The sequence below is a fragment of the Anolis carolinensis genome, chromosome 3 (genome assembly GCF_035594765.1).
Source record: "Anolis carolinensis isolate JA03-04 chromosome 3, rAnoCar3.1.pri, whole genome shotgun sequence".
Lineage (NCBI taxonomy): Eukaryota > Metazoa > Chordata > Lepidosauria > Squamata > Dactyloidae > Anolis > Anolis carolinensis.
Window position 1 is genome coordinate 209,835,067 of NC_085843.1, and position 20,828 is coordinate 209,855,894.

General features: G+C 39.2%; 1 protein-coding gene across 4 annotated transcripts in view; it reads left to right on the forward strand.

The window, feature by feature from the left end:
- slc16a12 (solute carrier family 16 member 12) overlaps positions 1-20,828 on the forward strand; it is a 78,441-nt gene that overhangs the window by 32,504 nt on the left and 25,109 nt on the right. Inside the window, exon 1 of one of the 4 annotated variants that reach the window (XM_062976187.1) lies at positions 16,031-20,039. The exons of the other annotated variants lie outside the window; for them this stretch is intronic. The gene's annotated coding sequence lies outside the window, so the exon portion shown is untranslated. Of the gene's footprint in view, positions 1-16,030; positions 20,040-20,828 lie in introns of those variants that run through there. 4 annotated transcript variants of the gene reach the window in all.

The following is a 20,828-nucleotide window of genomic DNA, read 5'->3' on the forward strand; positions in this document are numbered from 1 at the left end:
TAAACATAATATATAATGTATACAGTAGAGACTTGCTTATCCAACGTTTGCTCATCCAACATTCTGTATTATCCAACACAGCCTGCTCCCGCCTGGATCCACAGCTGTTTCTCTAGATAGCAACGCAGAATGGGCCAACATGCCCAACAACACAAGTGCAGCCACGCTCCCACACAAGTGGCAGACTTGTTGTAAAACATGATGTTTTGGTGCTTAATTTGTAATATCACCTTTCATAGGCTTTCCCTTAATCCCTCCTTATTATCCAACATTTTCGCTTATCCAACATTTTGCTGGTCCATTTATGTTGGATAAGTGAGACTCTACTCTATATCAGGCATGGCTGGGCCAGTGGCAGATGGATGAAGAGCATTTTACATTACAGTGTAAACTAAAAAGAAAAAGAAAAAAGAGAAATGAAGGGAAAAAAGAACAATACAATATTTAAAACAAAGAACAATTTTGACCAACATAAACTTAACAATATTTCAGTATTTCAGCCCTCTTCTGCCATTAAGGTTTTTGGTTTTTTTCATGTCAGGAACGACTTGTGAAACTGCAAGTCATTTGTGGTGTGAGAGAATTGGCTATCTGCAAGGACGTTGCCCAGGGGACACCCGGATGTTTGATGTTTTACCATCCTGTGGGAAGCTTCTCTCATGTCTCCACGTGGGGAGCTAGAGCTGACAGAGGGAGTTCAACCTGTTTTCCCTGGATTTGAACCGCCGACCTATTGGTCAGCAGTCCTACTAGCACATGATGTCAAAGCACAATCAAAGCACCTAAAACAGATGGCCATCCAGCCTTTGTAATAATAATAATAATAATAATAATAATAATAATAATAATAATAATAATAGCAGAAACGTCAGAGACCATCTAGTCCATTCCCCTTCTGCCATGCAGAAAAAACACAATCAAAGTTTCCCAACAGATGGCCATCCAGTCTTTGTAATAATAATAATAATAATAATAATAATAATAATAATAATAATAATAATAATAATAATAATAGCAGCAGAAACCCCAGAGACCATCTAGTCCAACTCCCTTCTGCCATGCAGGAAAAACAATCAAAGTACCCCCCAGCAAGTTTGGGAAACAAAGAAAGTGTGTGTGTGTGTCTGGGTGGTGAGAAAAAGAGTCTAGGCAGCGAGGGAGGTGGGGGAAACAGGTTCTATGCCTGGGAGGACACTGCTACTGCTGCTGTTGTTTCCGGCAGCTCAAAACTTTAATCTCCCTGCATTTTTCAGAAGAAGGAAAAAGGAGGAGAAAGGGCTCCACGGAGCACAGTTTGAGAACCACTGCTGTAGAATAACAGAATTGGGAGAGAAAGCAAAGTAACCCAGAAGTCTGCCTTAAGAACTATGCCTTCTGTCTCCTCTACCAATGGTTGAGCTAGAGGCAGGAGGAGGCGATCCTGTAAATTCTCCAACTTCTTTAAAGACGGGATCCCATGCCAAGAACACGATTCTACAATCAAGAAGACAGTTTCCCCCATTTTCTCCTGCTTTCCCCCACTTTGCCCAGCTCTATCTGATGAAGTCATATGTGGGCTCAAACATAGGTGTTCTGTACACTCATGTATAAATTTAGAAATTTTAATTAAAAAATCGCCCTCCAACCCCTTGCTTGAGTTATCCATGATTCAGTGTGACTTCTGCACCTTAGTAAAGGTAAAGATTTCCCCTTAAATCTAGTCAAGTCCGACTCAGGGAGGTGGTGCTCATCTCCATTTCTATGCTGAAGAGCCGGCGTTGTCTGTGGTCATGTGGCCGACATGACTGCATGGAGCTCTGTTACCTTTCCATTAGAGCAGTGCCTATTGATCTACTCACATTTGCATGTTTTCGAACTTCTAGGTTGGCAGATGCTGGGGCTAAGAATGGGAGCTCACCCTGTCCAGCAGATTTGAACTGCCAATCTTCTGGTCAGCAATTCTGCAGCTTAGCAGTTTCACCCACTGTGACACCTTAACTCTTAGCAAAATGGAACTACTTCTTTCTCTGAGTAAAGTGGCAAAAGGCAAGTGTTTAGTCTGTCATGGGGGAACCTAAAATAAGCACCAATCCCCTCTACTCTCTTTGCCATGGTTCCATTTCTGGCTTTTTTGAATGCTTGGATGGAAAAATGGCAGTGGCAGCCAAGGTTAGCTGTCCCCCTGAGTTGTCAGTGGAATGAACGTACTTATCCACAGGTCATATCAAAACTGCATCCTTGTGGCCCCCAAACCTGCCCTTGACTTAAACATAAGGTTGACATATACATGAGCATGGATGGTAGAGTTTTTAAAGGCATACTGTAAAAAAATTGCTTCATAGGAAAACGATTAGGTAAATAAATTACTCTAAAATTGCCCACTGATCACAGAGAATGTGCTGAGCTGCACTAGTCAGGCTGGTTACCTTTTAACTCGTGGAATGTGAACATTAAAATAGAGGAAAGACATCAAAGTTCTATTTTTTAAAATTTGTTTTTATCATGTTTCTGGGAAGAAAAGTAGAAAACAGATGCCTTTGATTGCCACATATTTAATTGTAGTCATCATCACCGTCCATACAATCAACCCATGTGACTTTGTCAACTTTGGTTGGCTTCCGTTAATCAATGTGGATATTTTATGTTTAGGTTTTATGTCATTATATAATTTTGATTGATTGCGTTTTGTTTAATTTAATTTATGTTGATTTTATATGTGGGGCTATTCTGGATTATTTTGTCGGTACATTTTTGTTTTATTAAGACATTGAATATTTGCCTTTTTGTATGTTGGAATCCATCCTGTGGAGCTTTCAGGAACCATGTAGATCTTCTTCAGCTCTGTCTATATTGCCATGTAATGCAGTTTCATAATGCATTATAGGCTTATATAATGTTAAATACAGTAAAACTACATTATGAAGCTGCATCATATGGCAGTGTAGATGGGGCCATAGAACTAACTAGAACAAATCAATTAATTCAATTGTGGTGTGGAGAGACAATATATAGATAAACCCATTTGATATAATGACTTTGCTTATGTTGAGACTAACAATAGGTTTAGGCTAGTATGGGATAGGTAAAGGTTTCCCCTGACGTTAAGTCTAGGTTAGTGCTCATCTCCATTTCTAAACCGAAGAGCCAGTGTTGTCTGTAGACACCTCCAAGGTAACGTGGTTGGCATGATTGCATGGAGCGCAGTTACCTTCCAGATGGAGCGGTACCTATTGATCTACTCACATTTGCATGCTTTCGAGCTGCTAGGTTGGCAGAACAGTGGGCGTTCACCCTGTTCCTTGAATTTGAACTGTCAACCTTTTAGTCAGCAAGTTCAGCATCTCAGTGATTTCATCTGCTGATCCATCAGGGGCTTCAATATGGAATAGACCTGTGAAATACTACATCCATTTCACAGCTGCCAAAAAATACAGCCATATGTGAAAAGGATGACTTCCTAGCTATGTTTAGGCTTCGAAGAGAGTGAAAGATGTATACAATTATATCTCGGTTGACAAGATGACATATTTTTTGGTTTTATTTGTTTAAGAGAACCGTTACTACCAGTGGTAGAAATAATATTGGCCATAGCCAATGTGTTCTCTAGAAGTGACGAGATCTAGCTGTTAATATGTGTATTCCTGCAGTTGGGTTTAGATACAGGTATAGGTCTTTGCATTGTTTTTAGCATTTTTAGCTGTTTAGAGTCCCTTTTAAGAGAGTGAAAGAGGCATATAAATAAATATGATTAATAACGTGTTGTCGAAGGCTTTCATGGCTGGAATTACTGGGTTGCTGTGAATTTTCTGAGCTGTATGGCCATATTCCAGAAGCATTCTCGCCTGATGTTTTGCCCACATCTATGGCAGCCACCTTCAGAGGTTGTGAAGTCATAATAGTACCTTCATGCTGTTACCTGGAAATTCAGTATGTTAGAACCACCTAAAATTCCTTACCTTTCATTGCTGTGATTTCCTGATAAATACATATTTGATCAGTCTACTATTTCTTTAGTCTTTACCTCACCAATCTTGCAATTTGCATTTATTTAGAAAACAATATATTGTAATAATGAGGCAGAATCCTTGGTCTTCTTAAAAAATAGATTGTGCTGGCTTAGTGGATGGGTCAGTCATAATTCAGGGTCTTTATTACACTTGAAAAAATGACTGGTCACCCACATTTGATTTTTTGAGATTCTTTGAGATTTACACATTTCTGCATTTATTCCTTTAAATAAAACTTTTCTTGCTCAAACATAACGTATTTCATTCAAATCTTAGTCATGACACTCCTTAATAAAGTATAGCGTTTCTTTATTAATCCACTAGCTGTGCCCGGCCACGCGTTGCTGTGGCGAAGTATGGTGGTATGGGAAATAAAGTATTGAGGTATTGGTGGTAGTTAAGGTAAAGGGTAATGGTTTTCCCCTGACGGAGCTTAGCCTTCTAACTGGCAGCAATTGGATAAAAACAATTATTCCTCTCCCTCTAATTAGGACTTTATTTTTCTTTTCTTTTTGTTGTATGAACGTAGAGGCATGGATGAGGGGTTGTGCTGCCAAGTTTAGTGTTTCTGGGATGTGTAGTTTTGTTGTTTTGTCCTAGGCCGAAATTTCATTACCCTTTTATATATATAGATATTTTATATTGTTTGAATCTGTTCTACAGCTATTTGATGTATAAGATCAGCAATTACTTTACCCTTAAATCAGTACCATGTTTGTGTTCGATATGTAACAGTGCTTAGCACTGAAGACTCCTGAACGTCCCAGAGCTGGCAGCAGGAATTGGGTGAGATAGTTTGGGTGACCCAAAGTGTCCTCCCTTCCTACCTACTTATCCTGACTGCACTGTGATGGACATTGATACACTTAGGAATGTTTTTCTACCTCTTCTCTTTCTGCCTGTCCTCTCTTGACTCTTCCCTCGAGTGAAGCTAGATTAGATTACCACCTTGAGTAACTTTCCTATCTTAGAACGAAGTTCCCATAATAAAGCCTTTAGCTTGTGTTCTGCAAACTATTGGTGTCTTTGCTCCTTAATCAGCAGTTATCTCAATTTGTGCTCATTTGACATCATTCTTGTTGGGACTTGAAAAAGAAAAACAGAGAAATAAAACAGCAGCATAGCAGAGCGTAGATCTACACTGCTATATAATCCATATTATCAAAGTAGATAAATCCACATTATCTGCTTTGAGCTGGAATATATGAGTCTACGCTGCCATATAATCCAGTTCAAAGCAGAAAATCTGGATTTTAAATACCAGTGTAGATGGGGGCCTCTAATGGAAACTTCAAATATACATCTAATTTTACTTTGGTTAAAATTTGTTGACAGTGAGAAAAATGCCATCTGTAGAGAATTGCACAGATATGCACATACGAGAACACAATAATATTTTTAAGTTAGACTCCAATAATAGTTAATGAAGATTTTGTCATATTTATGATTTGTTTTTCTATTGCTGGCTCCACAAAACAATCAGACCTCATCATTATTACAACATATTGGTCAATAACTGCCATATAAAAGCTCTTTTTAAAACCCCAGAGCTCCTTAAGTATTCTCACTCGATTCTTGCGGTTGAACTATAGGCAACATTTACAGTTGTATACATTATTTTATTACTTCTATAAATCCACTGAAGAACAACAGGGATGATAGTTCAGGACAAAAGGGAAATCAATACTACATAGCTTGACCATATATAATGATAGGCATCATAATATTCAGAGATATAGCCTACAAGGCAGAAAAGCAGTAAATTGATATAGTGACTATAGACAAAGATTAATATCACAATACAGGCAGTCCCCGAGTTACAAACACATGACTTACAAATGACCCACAGTTAAGAATGGGGCTGAGACAAGAGGAAGTGAGAGAAATCTACTTCTAGGAAGAGAAATTCACTCCTGAAAGAGTCAACATGAAGAAAAGGTGTCTCAACTGGATATTTATCGCCAAACCATGTTTCCACAACAAGCTACATTATTCTTTAAATGTTTATTACATTTCCATTCAATTTCATTACAAAATACTATCTCTATAATTCATTCATTCATTTATTTTATAATAAGAAGAAATAAAAAAGAAACAAGCCACATTTATCAAAATCCAATTATTATGGGACAGAAAATGAGATTATTTATTTATTGTGTCCGAATGAATTGAGAATACAGTTATATTGTATAGAAAAACCACAAACAAAGTTAAAAATTTATACTAAATTTCCTTTGACCAGAAGCTGGCCACTTGAAGTGCCTTTGGTGTTGCTGTAAGAAGGTCCTCCATTGTGCATGTGGCAGAGCTCAGACTACATTATAATAAGTGGTCTGTGGTTTGCTCCTCTTCCAACTTGCATGTCGTGGACTCTACTTTGTAGCCCCATTTCTTAAGGTTGGCTCTGCATCTTGTGGTGTCAGAGCACAATCTGTTTAGCGCCTTCCAAGTCGCACAGTCTTCTCATCTGATATCAGCCACTGATTGAGGTTCTGGGTTTTAACCTGCCACTTTTGGACTCTCACTTGCTGAGGTGATCCTACGAGTATCTCTGTAGATCTTAGGAATCTGTTTCTTGATTTAAGTCCTTGGCATGCTGGCTGATATCCGAACAGAAGATGGAGATGTCAATGCCTTGGCCCTTTCATTAGAGGTTGCTACTTCCGGACATATGTCAGGTGGTGCAATACTGGCTAAACAGTATAATTTCCTCTCCAGTGGTGTAGGGTGTAGACATTCTGTGATAATACGGCATATCTCATTAAGAGCCACACCCAGTGTTTTAACATGGTGAGATGCGTTCCACCAAACATTCCTCATTTAAAATGTTTTAAAACCTTTGCTGGTTTTTAAAGAAATAGGAGATGGCAACTTGAGATTTCACCTCTGACAATGGTTAGAATTGTGCACGGAAACCGTTTCCCTCAGTTTCATCCGTTCTTTTGTTACTTTCATTCTTTCGGAAGCGCATAACGGGAAGGCTCCTCACCCTTCGAAAATCAGCTTGATACGAAAGCAAGCGGGAGCTCAACCTGGTGCCTTACCAGCTTTTTGGCATCACAGTTTAATATTTTTTATTAATCCCCCAGCAAAAAAAGAAAAGAAAACCCTAATTCCCTTAAAACTACTACCAGCTACCTTTCCTCTTTCAGAAGGTCATTGCTCTTCCTTACCTGGCCTTGGAAGAGTGCGTGGCTGCTGCCGTGCTTGCCTGCAGGCGAGTGCCTCCTCTAAAGTAAGAAACAGCTTTAAGGACTTGCTTACCTTCTATAAATTCCTTGGAATGGAAACAGTGTATGGCTGCTGGCATGCACGCGACTATTCTAGAGTAAGAAACAGCTTTAAGAATTTGCTTGCTTCCTTTACATGCCTTGGAAAGAGAGCGCGTGTGGCATGCATGCCTGGGAGAGAAAGTGCGGTGCCTGCCTGCAGCCAAGCACCTCTCCTCTAGGGTAGAACAGCTTAAATGCCTAAAATGATGGGAAGGGGAGCCTGGGAAGCCCCCCAAAATAGGTCATTAGAACAAAAGCAATTGTCTGCCCTCCTGATTTCAGGAGGCTCCCAAAAAATGGATCCCCCCCCCCCCCCCGCCAAAAGCTGGGACACAAGACGGGTCAAAGTTTACTCTGAATGCACAACCCTAATAATGGTATAGACACCATGTCCTGGACAATTTGGATCTAAGCATTTTCATCATTTGTGCAATATTTGTTAAATATTGCACAAATCATCAGAAAGATTTCAAAGTCCCAGCTGTTGACTAAATGCTCTCTTCTTCTTTATGGTCTGTTGCTGACATTCAGGTAACACCCAGATTCAAATTACTCAGAGGCTCTACAGTTCATCTGTTAACTAACACCAAAAAAGAATATTTGATCTAGAGATTATCAAGGTGTGACTGCTTCCATCCAGCATAATGCAACGTGATCTCCAAATCATTACAAATACAGACCAATTTGTGTCAAATTTGGTCCAGTGAATGAAAATGTGTCCTGCATATCAGATACATTATGATTCATAACAGTAGCAAAATTACAGTTATGAAGTAGCAACAAAAAATATTTTGTTTTCGAGGGTCACCACAGCATGAGGAATTGTATTAAGGGGTCACGGCATTATGAAGGTTGAGAACCACTGCTCTAATGACACGCTAAGAAGGCTTTCGCCTTGGTTTATGAAGTGAATACTATTTGCCCTTATTTTTATAATCCTTTTGATAAAGTGCATCATTGCTTCAAAAACTGCTGATGCCAGTGGAGGAAATTCATTGAACACATAAAGGGACTCTGTTCTTATCCATCAAAAAGTTGCATAGAACTTTTATTGGTACCTAAGACCTCTTAGGATGGATCTATTCTGCCCTGTATCCCAAGATCTGATCTTCTTATCCCAGATTATCTGGCAGTGTAGACTCATATAATCCAGTTCAAAGCAGATAATCTGGGATCAGATCCTGGGAAATAGGCCTTGAGTCCCTTTGGGGAGATAGGGTGGTATATAAATAAAGTTTTATTGTTATTTATTATTATAAATCCAGCCTTAGAGTCTGGATCTGCCTGCTTCCTTGTTCCATCAGGAAGCACCATGATTTTGTTATAAGAAGTGGGAAAACCAGAGGAAATACAGCAGGGCTATTAGTAGCCTGCCATTTGTCGCTATTTGACAAATTGCATCTCTGCGTAGAGGCCAGTTGCTAAGTTGAAATGGGTTTTTGTTTGCTGTCCTTTCATGACGATGTGCTAATATGTAAACAGAGCACAGTCATGATCATAAGATTCATTGCATGGACATTCTGCTTCAAGCAATAAGGACAGGAGGTTTCAGCCAATGTAGCTTCTTTAGCCAGGCAGGAAAATACTATAGTGCTTTCTTATGTTAATGTTAAAATAAATTATGTCTTTCTTTGTATCTTTTTGAAAATGTTTTGTAATTTTGAGTCCTCTGTGTTATTGCTTTAAACTTACCATGCAATTTACTTTTCTTACTGTGTGATTTATTGTCTTTTAAAGCTGCATCTTACATGTCATCTAGAACACATTTGTGGAATCCTAGATCTATTACTAGATCTATTATCAATATAGTACTGTTAGAGAAACTCTGTTTTATAGATAATAATAATAATAATGATAATTTTATTTCTTACCCATGTCACCTCATGGCTTGAGGCGTGTCACACCACAGTCAAAACACATACACATTTTAAAAATTCTATAAACACAAATATTAAAATGTATTTCTATAAAATACATATTAAATATGATTTTTTGCATGCACTATGGAAACGGAGCATCCATGGTTGTGTGGCCAAAAATAATGTGAAGGATTAAAAATGAGGAACACCATCTAACAGCAAAGTGAGTTTGGCAGGAAGAAATATGAGGCTGATTATGGCAATCTCATCATAATGCATATGGTGAACATGGTCGCTGCAGGACCAACACAGACTGGGAAAATGTGGTGCTAAAAAGGATTTTTTTGTTAGTGTAGACAAGCCCAAAAACATCCAATAGGGATCCTGCTTCTGGTTTTCTTTTGTGCTTCAACCTGAACGGACCTCCTCTGCCCAGTCTGGTTGCTGGCTTTTAAGGTGGGTTTAGGCAACACTTATCAAGTTTAGCAGTAAGACTACGTAGTCTTAGAGATCAGTTACAGACCCATAACTCTAGGTTATGCACCCATAACATAATACCGAATACCATCCATTATGAGTAAATTATTCTGTTTTGCTTTTTCTGTATTCATGAAATCTTGTTTACTCTGCCCTTTGCAACAAATTGTGGGATATTGCAAAGTGTACATTGTGAGAATTGCTCTCAAATCTTGTGACAAATGTATGTTCCTTATCAGCATCTCTCTTGTCCCCATAGAAAGAAGTGATGATAAATTGGATCCTTTCCCCGTCTGGCTGTTGGCTTCAGAACAGCTGTCAAAGTCATTAATGGGTTATTTACTGTACCAGTTAAGTCCTAATCTATTAACTAAACTGTTACCCCATTTCAATGCAAACCATATATACCGGAGACATTTTAGCAGAATTTCAGCTACTTTCTCTCTCTCATGTGAGCTTATTAGAATGACCATGCATGCACTTTAATGCTTGAGTGGTTCTGTTAAGGAAGGAACGTTACAAAGTGCAAAACCAGTGCTTTCTTCCATTACCTATGTGAACAGTGAGTTACTTGACCATAGCTGTATTCTGTGTCCTTCTAAATGTTGTAAGCAATGCAATAATATATTGTTATTTGTACGGAATTCTGCACATTTTGGCAAGGAGTTGGTAATGAATATGAAGGTACTAAAGTACTAATACAGTAAGACCCCCCAGAACGGCAGACCAATTTTTACCAGTATTGGGATGGGAAAGTAGAGGGGAGGTGATCTCTGTAGGAATTTGCTAGGTTCTCCAGATGATTCTATGGCTTTTACCATAGATTCGCCCTACAGAACCTAGCAAATTTGTAAGTTCTGTAGGGCCTGCTGTAGCTGGAAGCCAGGTAATTTGATGGTGTTCAATCATACGTACGGTTTCCTGTAACGGTAGCCCAGTAGGACCTTAGCTCCCATGGTATCTTACTGTATCATGAAAACACTGTTTTGTACTTGATGCCATGCATCCTGGCTGAGTACAGGTTGTGGGTAGATAACTTGCTCAAGGAGATGTGATAGTGGTAAAGGGTAATCTTATCTTGGGTTGGCCATACTGTTAAGAAAAGTGAGACATCAAGTGTCATAACTTAGAATACATGTGTAAAAGAAAGAGTCATGTGCCATGCACCCCCTAAACCCATGTTGATGTTCTACAATAACCTAGGTGGAAAAGAAGCATCTGGCTATCATTTCAATCAGCTTTTCAACATGGGATTTGTCATCTTGTTCTTCACCCCAGGAGTTGGCCCTTATTTTCTGCTCTATAAGATATAGAATAGGGGTCCCCAAACTAAGGCTCGCGGGCCGGATGCGGCCCTGCAAGGTCATTTACCTGGCCCCCACTCTCAGTTTTAGACTTAGGCTCATCCAAAGTCTGAAATGACTTGAAGGCACACAACAACAACAATCCTAATTAACTTGACTATCTCATTGGCCAGAAGCAAGCCCACATTTCCCATTGAAATCCTGATAGGTTTATATTGGTTAAAATTGTTCTTATTTTAAAATATTGTATTGTTGTGTTTTTTTGCACTACAAATGTGCAGCGTGCATAGGAATTTGTTCAAGTTTTTTTCAAATGATAATTCGGCCCCTCAACAGTCTGAGGGATTATGGACTGGCCTTCTGCTTAAAAAATTTGAGGACCCCTGATATAGAACATACTGTATAGGTTGGGAATGGGTGTGGAAGCAGGTTTGTTTTCCATTTAAAGTGAGTTCTTAATGCAAGGCCATGGTTGGCATCTCCTTTGTAAGCTGGACTCAGAATACTTTTGGTGTATACATCTTAAAAGTCCTGTGTTTTCTTGATAAATGTAAAGGTAGCTGAAACCTCCAACACAGGAGGGTGTCCTATGCTGAATCTATTTATCCAGGTATCTCAGTCCCTGCACTAAAAGGAGAGGAGGGAGTTCCATGTCTATAGTATGGTAGCAACTGTAAGAGTGCTCCATGGCTTACTCTGTGAAGAATTTGTGATCTTTGGGAGGAGCGGAGTATTTGAGCTTTCTTGGTCATCGCGACAAGTCAGAATTTCCTTTGCAGAAGCCTGTGTAGCCTTGCATGGATTTCAGAAAGAAATTAGAACAATCAGACAATTAACTTAAACATATCTTTGAAGTCATTGGCTGGTGACCTGGTTGGAGTAACCTTGAAATAGGTTTTCCTCCAGATAAGAAAGTAGAGTCTTGCTTATCCAACCTTCACTCATCTAACATTCTGTATTATCCAATGCAGTAAGCCTCCCGCCCATATCCACAGCTGTTTCTCTAGACAGGCAAGGATCACAGATTTTAAAAAATCTTTACAGGACTTAACTTTTTACGGATTTAACTTCCGACAGTGTTGTTACTCTACATTCATTTTATGCAATTCTGTCTTTATTTGTAGTCATTTTTTTAGTAGTCTATGTATTTGTAGTTAATGCTTTCAATACATAGCAATGTTTTGGTGCTTAATTTGTAAAATCATAATGTAATTTGATGTTTAATAGGCGTTTCCTTAATCCCTCATTATCTAACATTTTTGCTTATACAACATTTTGCTGGCCTGTTTAAGTTGAATAAGCGAGACTCTACTGTATATACTCAGCTCCCTGGTATTTCACCCCTTGTTTTTCCATGGAGCTTCATTCCTACCTACCCATCCGTAATCCAAAAGTTGTAGTTTTTTGTTCTGTAACAGTCATACTGTGCTGTAGAGGCTACCTTTGTGCTAAACTCACCAAAGCTTTTAAAGCTGGCTAGCTTTGGATTTGAATCCAGGAGATAGGTTCTAGGATACACTCAGTCATAAAAATGGAATGGGAGTCCCCTTCAGGAACCTGGGTTTGGGTAGGCAGAGATGTTCATACATATCTGGGAGAAATTAGGGGTTGATTTATAGTAGCTACATATTTTCACCTGTGCCAAAGTTTCGCCAGGTAGAGAGACTTGCCCAAGGACATTTTAAAAAATGGCAGGGCTGCAACTCTTAAATCCAGACCTGCTTGGTCATAGTTCAAGTGTACATCCAATCAAAACCAACAAAAGTCCCGTGGTGATCGGTAAGTGACGACAGGTCAGGACTGAAATCTGGAAGCTCCTCGCTATAGACAGACACATGGGTGTTGGATATGGATCCAGTTCTTCTACCCAACTGCCACTATTCTGCCTTTCAAAGACAATCATACTTAGCCACCAGCGATTGCCTATGATGATGATAAAAGTTAAGATCTGTACAGGTTGGCCACTAAAATGGAAATCATATGAAGAGCAGAGAATAGTCAGGAAAAGTCATCAGTAGATGCATTTTGAAAAAAAAATCTTCTCAAGAAAGTTCAAAATGTTCAAAATGTTTTTGTTTGCTTAGGCAAGGATTAACTGATTTAGGTGCTTAATTTCACATGTGCATATTGTTTTGAACAAAATGTTTGCTGAAAACAAGTTCAGCTGCTTTTTTTTGTTGTTGTTGCACTGTGGGAACGGATCTGTAGTCATTCCAGATTATTTCTGTCTCTGGTACCAGATTTTCTGTTGAAGAAGTAACACCCAGAGACACATCTGAGGTGTACCTGTACTTGTGTAGTGTGCATTGTGCCCTCATATTTTCTTCGTAAAAATATGAGATCAAAACATTTGAGTTGACCCCTAATACAGCAGGAGCAGAATGAGAAACTTCCTCCAAGTTGCTTGTTGCTGTTTACCTTGAATTGGCCTCAGTCCCCTCCTCAAAATGGCATCGGATAACATTTCATGGGACGCCCTGTGATCCTTGTCAGCATGAATATTGTATGTTCAATGGCTAAAGGATTAGACTGCAGCTGGGCTATTTTAGGTTCCTCTCCAAGGAAAACTGAAACACATACCAGACAGCTTTGCTTATTTGCTTATTTACTTCACTCAGTGAGGGAAAGAAACACACAACAGAGCTACAAGGGAATGATATGGAGTGCCCAAAAGGAAGAGCTTTATTTATTTTCATTTCTCTTCTTGGTAGAAGGAAATTTCATTGTTCACAAAGCCAAAGTTGATTTTGAATATGCTGAGGTCCTTCACATAATGGGGTCAACATCCATGACAACATTACACTGGAAGACCTAGAAATTTCTAGAGATAACATTTCTCTAGGCATTCATAGGTCTTCCAGTGTGATTCTATGGTTAACATTCAGTAGAGGTTGACCATAGAGATGTGCTAGAGGACCTAGAGAATCCTAGATCACTGTACTACAGTAGAGTCTCACTTATCCAACACTCACTTATCCAAAATTCTGGATTATCCAACACATTTTTGGAGTCAATGTTTTCAATATATCGTGATATTTTGATGCTAAATTCATAAATACAGTAATTACTACATAGCATTACTGCGTATTGAACTACTTTTTCTGCCAAATTTGTTGTCTAACATGATGTTTTGGTGCTTCATTTGTAAAATCATAACCTAATTTGATGTTTAATAGGCTTTTCCTTAATGCCTCCTTATTATCCAACATGTTCGCTTATCCAATATTCTGCCGGCCCGTTTATGTTGGATAAGTGAGACTCTACTGTACTATTTTGTTAATTTATTACCATTTTCTCAGAGCCGGGACTAAAGAGGGTTTGCAAAAGTTAAAAGAGACATAGATTGATGTAACATAATGTAATAAAGAATAAATCAATTCTTTAAGTGTTATTATCAAATAATAATATTTTGGATTTGAAGCATGCAAATCCTCTAAAATAAAAGTACCAGCAGTACAGCTGAGTGCCCACCCAGCTTTATTACAAGCCATTACTGAGTACCTGACTTAACCAAAATGCAGTAAGGTCTGAGACAAGCATCTAGTTGAGCCAGATATTAGAGCAGAGCTTTCCAAACTGTGTGTTGTGACACATTGTCGGCTGCAGTGTGTAGGTGTGTTGCAAGAACGTTAACAAGAAACCTTTGAAATGAGTGTTATTATCTTATAGATTATATATTCGTATTTAACAAATGTATGGGGACGCAACGTAGCTCATGAAAATAAGATGAGATGCGTTTGTCCCCATACATTTTGTTATTACATGTATGTATGTGTCTGCATTTCTTACAAGGGGTTGTCTTAACCTCCATTTTGTTAGTAAAGCTAAATTACAGTGTCATTAAATGATGCATGTCTAAAAGGTGTATCACCAACATGAAATGTTTGAAAAGCTCTGCATTAGAGAGTGGTTGATCTGAGATTCACCCATCTGAAATGAGCTCCATGTCAAAATGCTACTACCTGAATGCAGATATACAGGTGCAGAGGTGCTCTTGCTTAACATCTGAAGAAATATATCTTCCGATATGAATCCTGAGAAAAATTAATATCAAAAAGCAATCATTATTTAGGAATTATATTTTGGTCATTTCTCCTGGGGACTGGTTTTAGAGATGGAGAATTAAGTCTTGGGCCAGATAAGATTCCAGTTCAACCAGAAATTTTCCTCTTTTTGATATGATGGTGATGATGATGATTATTACTATAAATACAAATAGAATGATACAAATCTCAATAACAATCCCATAAGGTTAAATAAAACAGATAATGAAATTCCACTTATTTTTTCTCTCAATTTGATATGTCCTATTTTCCTAACCTTACCAATTTTCTCCCCTCCTTCCCGCCCTCATCTCCTACCCTCCGGGAACAGTTGTATCCTCAATTCAAGTGTTATTTTAATTGATCTATCGTGAAGAGAGTATTATTAAATTCTTTATATTGTCTATTTCCTTTTATTCTAGCTATCAAAATCCCCCATTTAGAGTCCCAATTCTTGAAACGTCCGGTTGTGTATTTAATTCTCCTTTCAAAAATTTAATCCTGGAACATGAAGTCCACTAAATATTCAGACTTTTTTTTGTTCATTTCCCACTTTCTATGTTCTTTCAAACCCAGAGCTAGAGTTGTCTGGGCAGCTTCTATCATATATTTTGTGATATCAACCTACTCATTAATGCTGCCCTTACCATCTATTTTCTGGGTTAAAAATGGCCATTTATTCATCTCTACTTTTTGCCCTATTAATTATTCTATCTGCTTCTTTATTTTATTATAACTTTTGTATCTTATTGCAACCCCACCACATGTGCGTAATAGAGCCCATTTCACCACATTTGTGCCAACTAATGTTGATGTTGATTTACTTATATGGGCTAATTTAAGTGGGGTTCTGTACCATTTGGTTAATATTTTCTGTTGTGTTTCTCTGGTCCTTGTATGTATACATTTTTTTATTCAGTTAAACCCAGAAACAGATTTTGATCAATTTTTAAAGTGGATATTAGAAAAGGAGAAAGACTTAATTTTCATATATAAGAAAATACAGTTGAAAAACAATATATACTGAAGCAAACATTGGTTGAGATATGGAAAGAGGATCTAAACTGCAATGCGACAGACATTGAACCAGAAATTTCCATATAGTGTGTATGAACATAGTGTCTTGGCAAGAATGTTTGCAGACAAAGTCAGTCCTCTGTATCCAAGGATTTTATCAAGGAATAAGGGACATAGAAAGCAAGGAAGGATGATGGCTAATGAAAAAATGTTAGGAAAGAAGACAGGAAAGATGCAATGATCTATAGTCCTGTTTTGTAAGAAAAGAAGACCTGCACCTACCCAATGGTTGAGGCTTCTTTGACTGTTGAGAGAGGTTAACAATAGTGTTTTGTAAAAAAAATCAACACAAGAAAAAATTTATTGTAACTCTCCACTTAATCGAAAACCAAGGAAGTATTTGTTTCTCCAGCATGCAAGCACGCTATACTGGGCATAAATCAATCTAGGCATGTAACCGTTTCTATTAGTGGAATGGCGACCAGTGGGAGAAATGTTAATCTGGGCAGATATCCAGCAAAAGAATGCACGGTCTACTGAGACTTCCCTTGAACTTGACGGACAGCCTCTGGAATGTACTGGTGACCAGCTTTGCTTGGGTGCTGACTACCAGCTTCTTGATCATGTTGGTTATTTAGGGTAAAATCTATAAAGGTGATAATTGTTAAATACAAACTTGACAGTTGTGTACGAAAACATTACTTATTCCTTTGAGATTGAATATAAAAGGTGTTCTCTTCAGGAAGGTTTTTTACTCATATTTTCAGCTGCTATTGTATCTGTCATGAAAGTTCAATGTGGCTTAATAGTAGAGAACAATGACCTTGGAGGCCAGGGCTCAGATCTCCAGTTGAAACCTTGGGCAAATCACACTCTCTCAGCCTCAGAGGAAAACAAAAGTAAAATTTCTTTAAACAAATTTTGCCAAGACAACTCTATGAAAGGTCCCTCTTTGTTATGTGCTGGACCCTAAAACAAACCTTTCACAGGGGTTTCTGGCACTGGGAGTGTTTGTGTCTTATCCACAGCCAGTTACCCTATGGTTTTCCATGACCAAACAGAAAACTAAACCTTGGTCTCCAGAGTAATAGTCTAATGCTCAAACCACTACACCATGCTGGTTTCTAGAGTCACCTTAGGGCAGTGTTTCTCAACCTGGGGGGGTCAGAACCTCTGTGGGGGGTCGCGAGGGGGTGTCAGAGGAGTCGCCAAAGACCATCAGAAAACACATTTTAATTCACAGTACTCTCTGGAGACAGGTGAACTACATCTCCTTTAAATCATTGTCAATTCCTCCCAAATCCTTCCAGTATTTTCTGTTGGTAATGGCGGTTCTGTGCGGGAAGTTTGGCCCAATTTGATCGTTGGTGGGGTTCAAGGGGTTCTTTGATTGTAGGTGAACTATAAATCCCAGCAACTACTACTCCCAAATGTCAAGGTCTATTTTCCCCAAACTCCACCAGTGTTCACATTTGGGCATATTGAGTATTTGTATCAAGTTTGGTCCAGATACATCATAGTTTGAATTCACAGTGCTCTCTGGATGTAGGTGAACTACAACTCCAAAACTCAAGGTCAATGCCCACTAAACCCTTCCTGTATATTCTATTGGTTATGGGAGTTCTGTGTGCCAAGATTGGTTCAATTCCATCGTTTATGGAGTTCAGAATGCTCTTTGATTGTAGGTAAACTATAAATCCCAACAACTACAACTCCCAAATGACAAAATCATTTCCTCCCCATCCCCACCAGTATTCAAATTTTGGCGTATCGGATATTTGTGCCAAATTTGGTCCAATGAATTAGAATACATTCTGCATATCAGATACAGTAGAGTCTCACTTATCCAACATAAACGGGCCGGCAGAATGTTGGATAAGCGAATATGTTGGATAATAAGGAGGCATTAAGGAAAAGCCTATTAAACATCAAATTAAGTTATGATTTTACAAATTAAGCACCAAAACATCATGTTAGACAACAAATTTGACAGAAAAAGTAGTTCAATGCACAGTAATGCTATGTAGTAATTACTGTATTTACGAATTTAGCACCAAAATATCACGATATATTGAAAACATTGAGTAGAATAATGCGTTGGATAATCCAGAACGTTGGATAAGCGAGTGTTGGATAAGTGAGACTCTACTGTATTTCCATTACGATTCATAACAGTAGCAAAATTACAGTTATGAAGTAACAACTAAAATAATTTTAATGTTGGGGTCACCCCAACATGAGGAACAGTATTAAGGGGTTGAGAACCATTGCCTTAGGGCCACCAGAAATCACAAATGACTTGAAGGCATGCAACAACAATTATAGAAAAAACCCATAAAAAGAACTGACTTGGTTTGTTGTTAGTAGAATGTTAGGTTGGTAGTATATATGGTAATCTCAGGGTATAACTGAAAATAAGTTCCTGGCAGAGCTTCAGCAAGTTATTTCTTTAAGCTACAACTTTTGGATTCTGCCAAGAACTGGAGGATTGTGAGAGCTATGCTCCTAAAAAGTAACTGTTGTGAACTGCGGTCCACAATGGAGCCTATTAGGCTTGATCGATCCATGAAAAATTTGATTCTAAACTCGTTTCAAAACTAGAGGGGGCAGTTTTTCGTTTTTGTTGCTAATAACGAATTTGGCCCCCAAAATTTTTCGAAATTAACGAAAATTCGTTATTTTCTAAATTAATTCGTTAATGGCGGACGCGCATGCGCGGTGGCCCAAAAACAGCCCGAAGGGGGGGGGACTTAGGGGGCTCTCCCGCCCTCATTTTTTGAGTGATCTTCTTCAAACTTGGTACAGTGGTAGAACACATTTAACACTGATAGCTCACCAAAATGTGGAACGTTTCCCTTATCCTCTGATTTTTGGCAAATTTTCATAGCTTTTATAATAAACCTTTTTTTAATAATTGCAGTAATCTGTTCCTGGTTTGAAAGTCTTATTTCCTGTTAAATTGGGTTGTCTTTACTGTGAAAGTCATTGTTCTACTTCAGAAACTTTGTTTTTGTGGCTGAAACTTTGTTAAATTGGTGTGTGTGTGATATATATTGTGTGTATATATATATATATATATAGTCCCTGCTTGTGTGTGTGTGTGTGTGTGTGTGTGTGTGTGTGTGTGTAGGTAAAGGTAAAGGTATCCCTTGACGTTAAGTTCAGTCATGTCTGACTCTGGGGGTTGGTGCTCATCTCCATTTCTAAGCCCAAGAGCCAGTGTTGTCCATAGACACCTCCAAGGTCATGTGGCCGGCATGACTACATGGAGTGCCATTACCTTCCCAGAAACACCCAGAAAATGGGAATTCCAGACAGGAAACAATCAGGGCCAGCTAATACCTCCCAACAAAGGATTCCCCCAGGTAGGAAGCAGCCAGGCTTTGAAGCTGCAAGGCTATTCAATGCTAATCAAGGTGACCAATTGCAACATTCACACTTGCCTCCCACAGACAAGAGTTCTTTCTCCCACCCTGGACATTATTCCACAGGTCTATAAACCCCACTTGCCTAGCTTCGCACAGACGTCAAAACCTCTATGTCTGCCACAGATGTGGGTGAAACGTCAGGAGAGAATGCTTCTGGCACATGGCCATAGAGCCCGGAATACATACCACAACAGTGTGATCCCGGCCATGAAAGCTTTCGACAACACAACCACAGTATCCATTCAAGTTCATGTAGCGTGGTATGGACTGGAGACCTGTATTGGGGGGAGGGAGGGTGCGAATCTGGGCCCCTGGGAGCAGCCGAGGACGGGCCTGGCCCACACCCCCTCGCATCCCGGGCCTCTTCCTTCCTCTTCCTTTTGTTATTTAAACTATATATTGTGAAATTATGGTGTGTTTTTTTTCATGCGTGTTCTGTGTTCAAGATAGGGAGACCAAAGAGGAAAAGCAAGGGAGGGACGGAGGCCCCAACACTTCCGGCTCCCATGCGAACTCCCCCCTTGTGTGCCTTGGAGGGTGGAGCATGCGCACTGGCTCTCCCTTTCTCTATGGCTCTTTTCAGGTCGCTTGGGAACCCGAAGTGCCTCCTCCCTTTGCCTTTGTGTCCAAGAAGGAGAGAAGGACGTTGCAAGGTTTGCATTGAGGGTGTTTCTCTGGTGGGTTTGGCTTGGAAGGGGGCTCATTAAGGCCCAATTAATTAATGCACTGAGCTGAGGCGAGGCGGCGGCGGCGGCGGCCATTTCCCCCCTCCGTCTTCCTCCTCCTCCTCGGCCTCCTTCCCCCTCGCCCCCTCCCATTGGCTGAGCCTCCCATTGGCTGAGGGGCAAAAGGAAAGGAGTTTGGGTGCTTTGCAAAAGCTCTTTTTTCTTAACGAAAAAAACGAAGAAATTAGAAAAAACGGCCTCTCGCGATTCGAAACCGCGATATCCAGACGTGTGGACAACCAAGGTTCGATATTGCTTCAAAACAATCGAAAATAACGAATCAATAACGGTAAACGGGGAAAACGAATTATTTGAGCAAGCCTAGAGCCTATATTTGAACAGAGGGTGTCCTGATTCATATCTCCATCTCTTACCTACCCATACTTTACATCAATTTTTAAGTACTTATTGCTCTGAATGTATCGAAACACACAAGCCTGGGATTTTGTGAGTTCCCCTTCATTTTGAATTGTCATATAATAGAGGCTTCAAAAGTTTTTCTTATGGTAATATTCTGCCAGTTGCAAAGATTCAGTCCTCCTTTGGTGATGTGAATGCAAAACAAGATCAATGGAGTGACTCTGGATTAAATCAAAGAATATGGCCCATAGTCAGCTGCTGTGAACAATGCACAGAATTTGCATCCCGGAATCCTTGGGGTTAAAAATAAAACTTAATGTTAAACAATAAAGCAGTGGCTCCGTTGAACTATTTGAT